Raw genomic sequence first — 6,066 nt, forward strand, 5'->3', positions numbered from 1 at the left:
AAAATTTAGACATTTTGAATGCAAATAATATAATACTTTTTTTCTTTGAGATGTGATTGCATCAAAATAGATCTATTTCTGGTCCTGGATTCTTACAAGGTTCATGTTTTTTCTCTCCAAATTTTGAGAAATCCTTACATAGCTGAGGTGCTGGAGATGACCTCAAAGCCACTTATTAATATTCCAGAATGTTGATGGCATAGCACGAGGAGGAAAGTGGGTTTCTAAGGAATGGAAGTAATAACTCAGTAACTGAAGTTGTGCCCCAGCTCTGTTATAAATTTTCATTTTGACACTGTATCACCATGTCTACCCCTGCACCCACAATATTCTGCTGAAAGAGAAATCTTGGAATTAATAAAATTTAATACAATCCATCTCAACCTAGAGAAGATTGTTAAAATATGAAAACAGGTTTAAACCTAGGAGGAAGAAGGGATATGAAGTATCATTGTTTTTAGGATTGGCAGGATTTCAGTAGCATATATGAAAATTTAGTTGCCTTTGGTTTGCTTGTACTCTCCCCCCAGTGGTAACTGACTGCAAGTGTGGGAAATATAGCAAATACAGTAAATCCATTAAAACTTGAACCAGAGTGTACTGGCCTGTGCAGTAATTCAGCTAAAAGGTGAATTGTGTGGGAACACAAAAGGTGAATTCTGTGGGAACTGAGCATGCCTAGTACAGTCCGAATTCTCAGTAAGGATCTGTTGTGTTATTGCAATCCTTTCTTCACTCTAAGTCAACTCATGTTTTTCAGAGGTTAGACTGGCCTTATTCAGTTGAAGTTCTGCAGACATCAGAATCTCTCAGATGGTAATAATTGAATCATCCTGAAAACATCCAAGGTTTCAGCCAAAACAGTTAATATTTGCTGAAGAATTACAGAAGTGTGAAATGCTGAAGAATATTTATTTCAGGAAGTAATTAAAATTTTGACAATCCTAAAAGGACATAAAGAATTTGTCTTAGTAATTTCATCTATTAAATGATTACCACAGTATGGTAATCTAATTTTTACTTGTGCTAGAAGCTAATAGCTTTTTTTTATTGTTGGTTTGTATATATCCCTAGGTCCTGGAGATCTCAACTGAAATTCTAAACACATTGTACTTGACAGAGCTGTGATAAAAAGTAATCATGAGCCCAAAATCTGATATGGATGATCTATCATTTTTCTTAGTCTACATCTTTGAAAGATTGAAGAATCATAAAAATGACATCCTTATATGTCTGCTAAATTTCAAAAATGATCCTATTTCTCCTTAGGCTCATTACACTGCTTTAACCTCAGGCCTGTTCTTCTTCCCATGACTGCTTTCAGTCTTTTCTTTAAGATATTATCAATGCAAGGCTCATCAAATGCCAGGAATTTACAGATAATCCCCAATGTCATCAGAAAGAAAGCAAACTTCCAATAACTTTGTACACCTCATGTCACTTTGGTTTTAAAATTCCCTGGGAAATTTGGTCAGCAATCAGATTAAAATAAACATTTAAGCATTTTGAAAATGGCATTGCAGTTCTGTTTTTTCAAAATTCTTGTCATGTTCTTGGCTTATAATATCATTGACATGACTTGGTCATGTTTTGTTAAGTTGACCTCGCCGAGGAGAAGTCCAATTTTAGGACAAGGCAACAAGAGGTTGTTTTTGAATGTACAAAGAGCATCATTTGTCCTTATAAACAGTACTAGATTTGAACTGTTCTCTCTCTAAATCCAGCTGCTGGGTCATGGAAAGCATTGGTTTCCTGGCATAAGAACCAGGAAAAATGCAGAAGAGAGGGTGAGAGTGAGTGTATTTGGTGAGTAGAATGGAGATTGCTTGAGAGGTCAAGTAGTGCAAGGATTACAAGTCGGACAGGAACTGGAAGGCCATGTGAAAATGATGTAGGTATAACTTGTCCCAGTATGGTGTGATACAAGGGACAGGACAAGTATCTGCCAGGGACCTGTAGAGCTGTGCTGCTTGATGAGGAAAGCCAAACCACATAACATGTTTGTGTCTTCGGTCTGTTCCTTTTGACCTTCATTCTTTCGATACCATTTTTAGAAATCTTAGTCATTGTACGGCATTAGCAATATATTTCCTAGGAGTTCTGGGACTTTCTGGGTGTTGCAACCTTAAATGTTTCTTGGGAAAATGTTTTATTTGTGAAGCATCTTTAAGTAGTAAGATCAGTGTTCTGTTTTGGGCAAAAGCTTCCCTCTTGTCAACAAGAAACTATTCCTGTATTATGTCATTTTCTCTTCTTGACTGTAAATTTTCCTAATGATGATGGTAACTTGTGTATTATAGAAGAAATAGGTTATATTTCACTAGATGGAGTTTTGAAGAAAAGGCAAGAAAAATGTACCAATCAAGATAAAAACAAACAGTTAAAAATTGCTGAGTTTATTTTGCTGTAACTGTACATATGTGTTACGCATTTTAAATCCTCATACTTTTTTGTTGGAGAAAACCTGGTATCAGAAAGCTACAAGACAGGAATATTTGCTACATTCTTTTACAGAGCAGTTTTATGTCCCAACAATTGCTAGGGAAGAGTTGATTTCAGACATGCAAAACCATTTAAAATGTTCTCTCTTTATTTTTAAGTTATATATAACATATATATGCAATGTAAATATGATATTTTCAGGAATTGCCATGGAAAAAAGAAATACTTGATAAAGGAAGTTATTCAGTTAATGGTAAAAAGTGTTACTTATGAGCAAAATCATCAGAAAAGTCCTCTCCAGCACCATCTGCAACACTCTTGCCTTCAGCAAGTTATTTGTTCATAGCACCAATTTATTGCACCAATAACTGAGTGTTTAGTTTTCAAAACTGAATGTCTACTATTTTTTATGATGTAATGATAAATTATACACAAATGTACTGCGAACAGGTGCATATTTGTCTTATACAAATTTTCATTCAGGGAAGACAAAATTATAGACTAATTCAGTTTGACAGGGCCACAAGAAAAGGAATGAAGTTATACTGGGTTTATAACGTGATAAATTACTTTAAATGAATTTGAAGTGAAGGAAAAGAAAGAGGAGTCTTGATAAGGTGGCAACTTGATCTTTACTTAAATGGTTGTGATTGAAAAACCTGGAGTACTGACATCTGGAACAGAGACATCAGTGCAAGGTTTGATACACAGACAGCAAAAAATTCTATGTTGAGTGAACTGGAATTGCCAAGTAATAATTTCTCTAAAGATATATCTCAAGTTTTTGACATGGAAGATGCTAACAACTTTTTTGAAACATACTGCCATTTAGAGAAACTGTATTTTAAACAGCTAAAATTTTCTTTACAGTTCCAATTGCAGAAAGGTTTTAAGTGCTATTTCAAATCTACTTGACAGTATATCTTTACTTGTTTGTGTTTCCTTTGCAGAGGTAACTTTAGATGTATAGGACTCCCACTGACTACTAAAAGTTTTGTCTGGCATAAGAAGATAAAAATATGGTCTGTAATTAAACTTTAAATGTAAAAGCATTTCTGGCATTAAAACAGTTCTCAGAGCCATTCAGGGCTGTTGGGTTTCAAGGAGCAGATATGTTGCAAAAGTCAACTGCTAAATAAAACTGAATTTCTTTATAAAGGAAAATTTTCTGCCTGTGACTCTTATTCTCTTCGCTCTTACCAAATTCAAGCTAGGGCAATTCTGACTGCCTGGCCATTTCATTCATTAAAATTACAACTTGAATTCTAATACTGAACATGTAGCTACCCTGAAAGTTTGATGTGGTTGTTCCTTGGATGTCACCAGAGATATACCAAAGCATGTCTATAGATGCAGAGGCATGAAATGAATATTGTTCAGAGGGAGCTGATACTGTGTCTGCATGAAGCTTCTGAAAGACTGCTTGAAAATATTCTCGATGAGAAAATAAAACATTTTCTTCCTTGTCTCAGGCCTACATGAGGCATGAAATTGTATGAATTTCAGCACAAGAAGCAAGGAAGACTGATCCTGGGGCAATGAAGGGAATCTTAAGCACGACATGCAGGGTTACTCATGCTGATATTTTTTCATTGCAGTTTGTTTGCATTAAGGTGCCAAGAATTTTTAATATACATTAAGAGGAACTGTGTGCCTGCTTACTGGCTGTATGATCAGATCAGACTTGTATGGTTTGTTTACTATAATACAACTGCTAAAGTCTGCAGTTGAAATTACTACAAGAAGTGAAATGGTATGTTGTTTTTCACATGTTCGTGCTATGTTTCCCAGGAACTTTTAAGCTGTGTTGCTTACAGATTTTATTGAGGTATAGATTCAAAAGCAGATAAATGTCTGTTTATTTGCATAAAAAGAATTAGTCACTTTCTGGAACCAAAACTTCAGGGATGGGCATTCTTTGGCCTCAAAGATTTTAAACATTTCTATCAATGTAAAAAAGCTATTTGTCTGAATGATTTTTTTTTTATTTTGCTATGCTGTTTTGTTGGGTTTTTTTTAAACATAATCAGTGCAGTATAAAACAAACCAGGCCATGATTGTCAGTACCAAGCTAGTAAACATAATTGACTCTTGTTTTGAAGAAAAGTAAAGGTTAACCAGCAAAGGTTAAAATTGGATGATAAAGTCAAAATTAGAGAATCTCAGCAAGAAAACGGATTAGGTTTTTAGGTCAAAAAAGGTTAAAATCACTAAATATTAGGGTCTTCTCTGGAAGAGAAATTGAGACATAGATGCATGAATCCATGAGACAGACAAGTTCAAGTATTGTAGCCCTGCCTGCTTGACACACATTTCTGGCAACACACCATCCTCTTTATCCTCATGTTGCAAGTGGTGTAGAAACCCTGAAAGAAACATCTCAGTGAGCCTACATTTCTTATACCTCTTTATTATGGGGGTATGTTGAGTTTAACACTTCTTGACTCACAAATATGAACAGGAATGTGTGTATCAGTGCTTCTGTGTTGATGATGGTTACTTTGGTGCTCACCTTCCATGAGATGGTGCTTCATGGACATAGGACCTTCATACAATTGTGGAGGAATTTGGTCTTTTTGCTCAAGTGGACACCATGAGCAAAAGGAACATGGGAAATTTATACTTTATTGCCTATTAACAGAAATTTCTGATCAATGTTTTGTGTATTAAGAAGAAAAGAACACAAACAATTAAACAAAGAAACATTATGCTTCCCCTTTTCCCAAATTCAACTCCAGGCAAACACCTGTCCTCCCACTTCCTAGTCTCAACTTCTCTCATTTTTATTAAGGGTTACACTTGCTCCATACAAATTCCTCCACTGAGGTGAGGAGTGGTGCAGGAGGTTGGTGCTGTGTGTGCAGATTTTGGTCTGCAGCTTTAAGCCTCTTACTGGTCTTCTGCTGCCAGTTTTAATCAGTTCCCCTGCCCGTGTGTAGGTTGCCTGTGCACTCAGCCTCTCAGGGCAGTCTGTGGCCAAGTGTGGGTTGCCCAAGCACTGGAGCTCCCTCAGAGGCAGCCTCGTCTTGGCAAGGCATGCAGCAATTGGGAACCTGCTTCCTAAGACACACACCCCCTCCACCCCCAGTGTGTGCGTGCTATTCAAGGTGTTTGTATTTCATGAATAAAATGTTCTTTGAGTGTAGTTAGGGGATGGTTCCTCAGCTGTATTGGAGACTTGTCTGCAAGAGAAGTGACCCAAGTTCTGCTCCTTATCCTGACTAAAATCTAAATATTTTATTTTACAGATTAGAAGAGCTTTAGCTAAGGAAGCAGAAAGACACGTGGCCCCAGTGATTCCTGAAATAATGCCTAAAAGGTAGGAGTCCTTGATCCAGACATGAGTCTGAGACTGAATTCAGACAGGGACTCAAACTCGAGACCCTGTATGTGAACGTGAGTGATTTAATCCCTAATCTTCTACGTGCCATGTAAATGCTTTCTCATTTGCCAGTGACATGCCAGTCACCACCATGACTGTGTGTGCAGGGAGCCTAATCCTGTCATTTAGCATGCCTTTATTTCAGCTACTGAATTTAGGTACCAAGTCATCTAACCACTGTTTTTCTTGAGATCTCAGGTAAGAGTAACATCCCTTGTCCAGACCAGAATATTGCAGGAATG

At 36.7% G+C, this 6,066-nt stretch overlaps 1 long non-coding RNA gene across 1 annotated transcript in view; it reads left to right on the plus strand.

Moving 5' to 3' along the window:
* The first annotated feature begins 5,668 nt into the window (after positions 1-5,668).
* LOC108448587 overlaps positions 5,669-6,066 on the plus strand; it is a 34,851-nt gene continuing 34,453 nt past the window's right edge. Inside the window, exon 1 of the long non-coding RNA XR_001864540.1 lies at positions 5,669-5,761. This is a non-coding gene — a long non-coding RNA (uncharacterized LOC108448587). The remainder of the gene's footprint in view (positions 5,762-6,066) is intronic.

This window comes from Corvus brachyrhynchos, unplaced genomic scaffold (genome assembly GCF_000691975.1).
Source record: "Corvus brachyrhynchos isolate BGI_N302 unplaced genomic scaffold, ASM69197v1 scaffold115, whole genome shotgun sequence".
Taxonomy (NCBI): Eukaryota; Metazoa; Chordata; class Aves; order Passeriformes; family Corvidae; genus Corvus; species Corvus brachyrhynchos.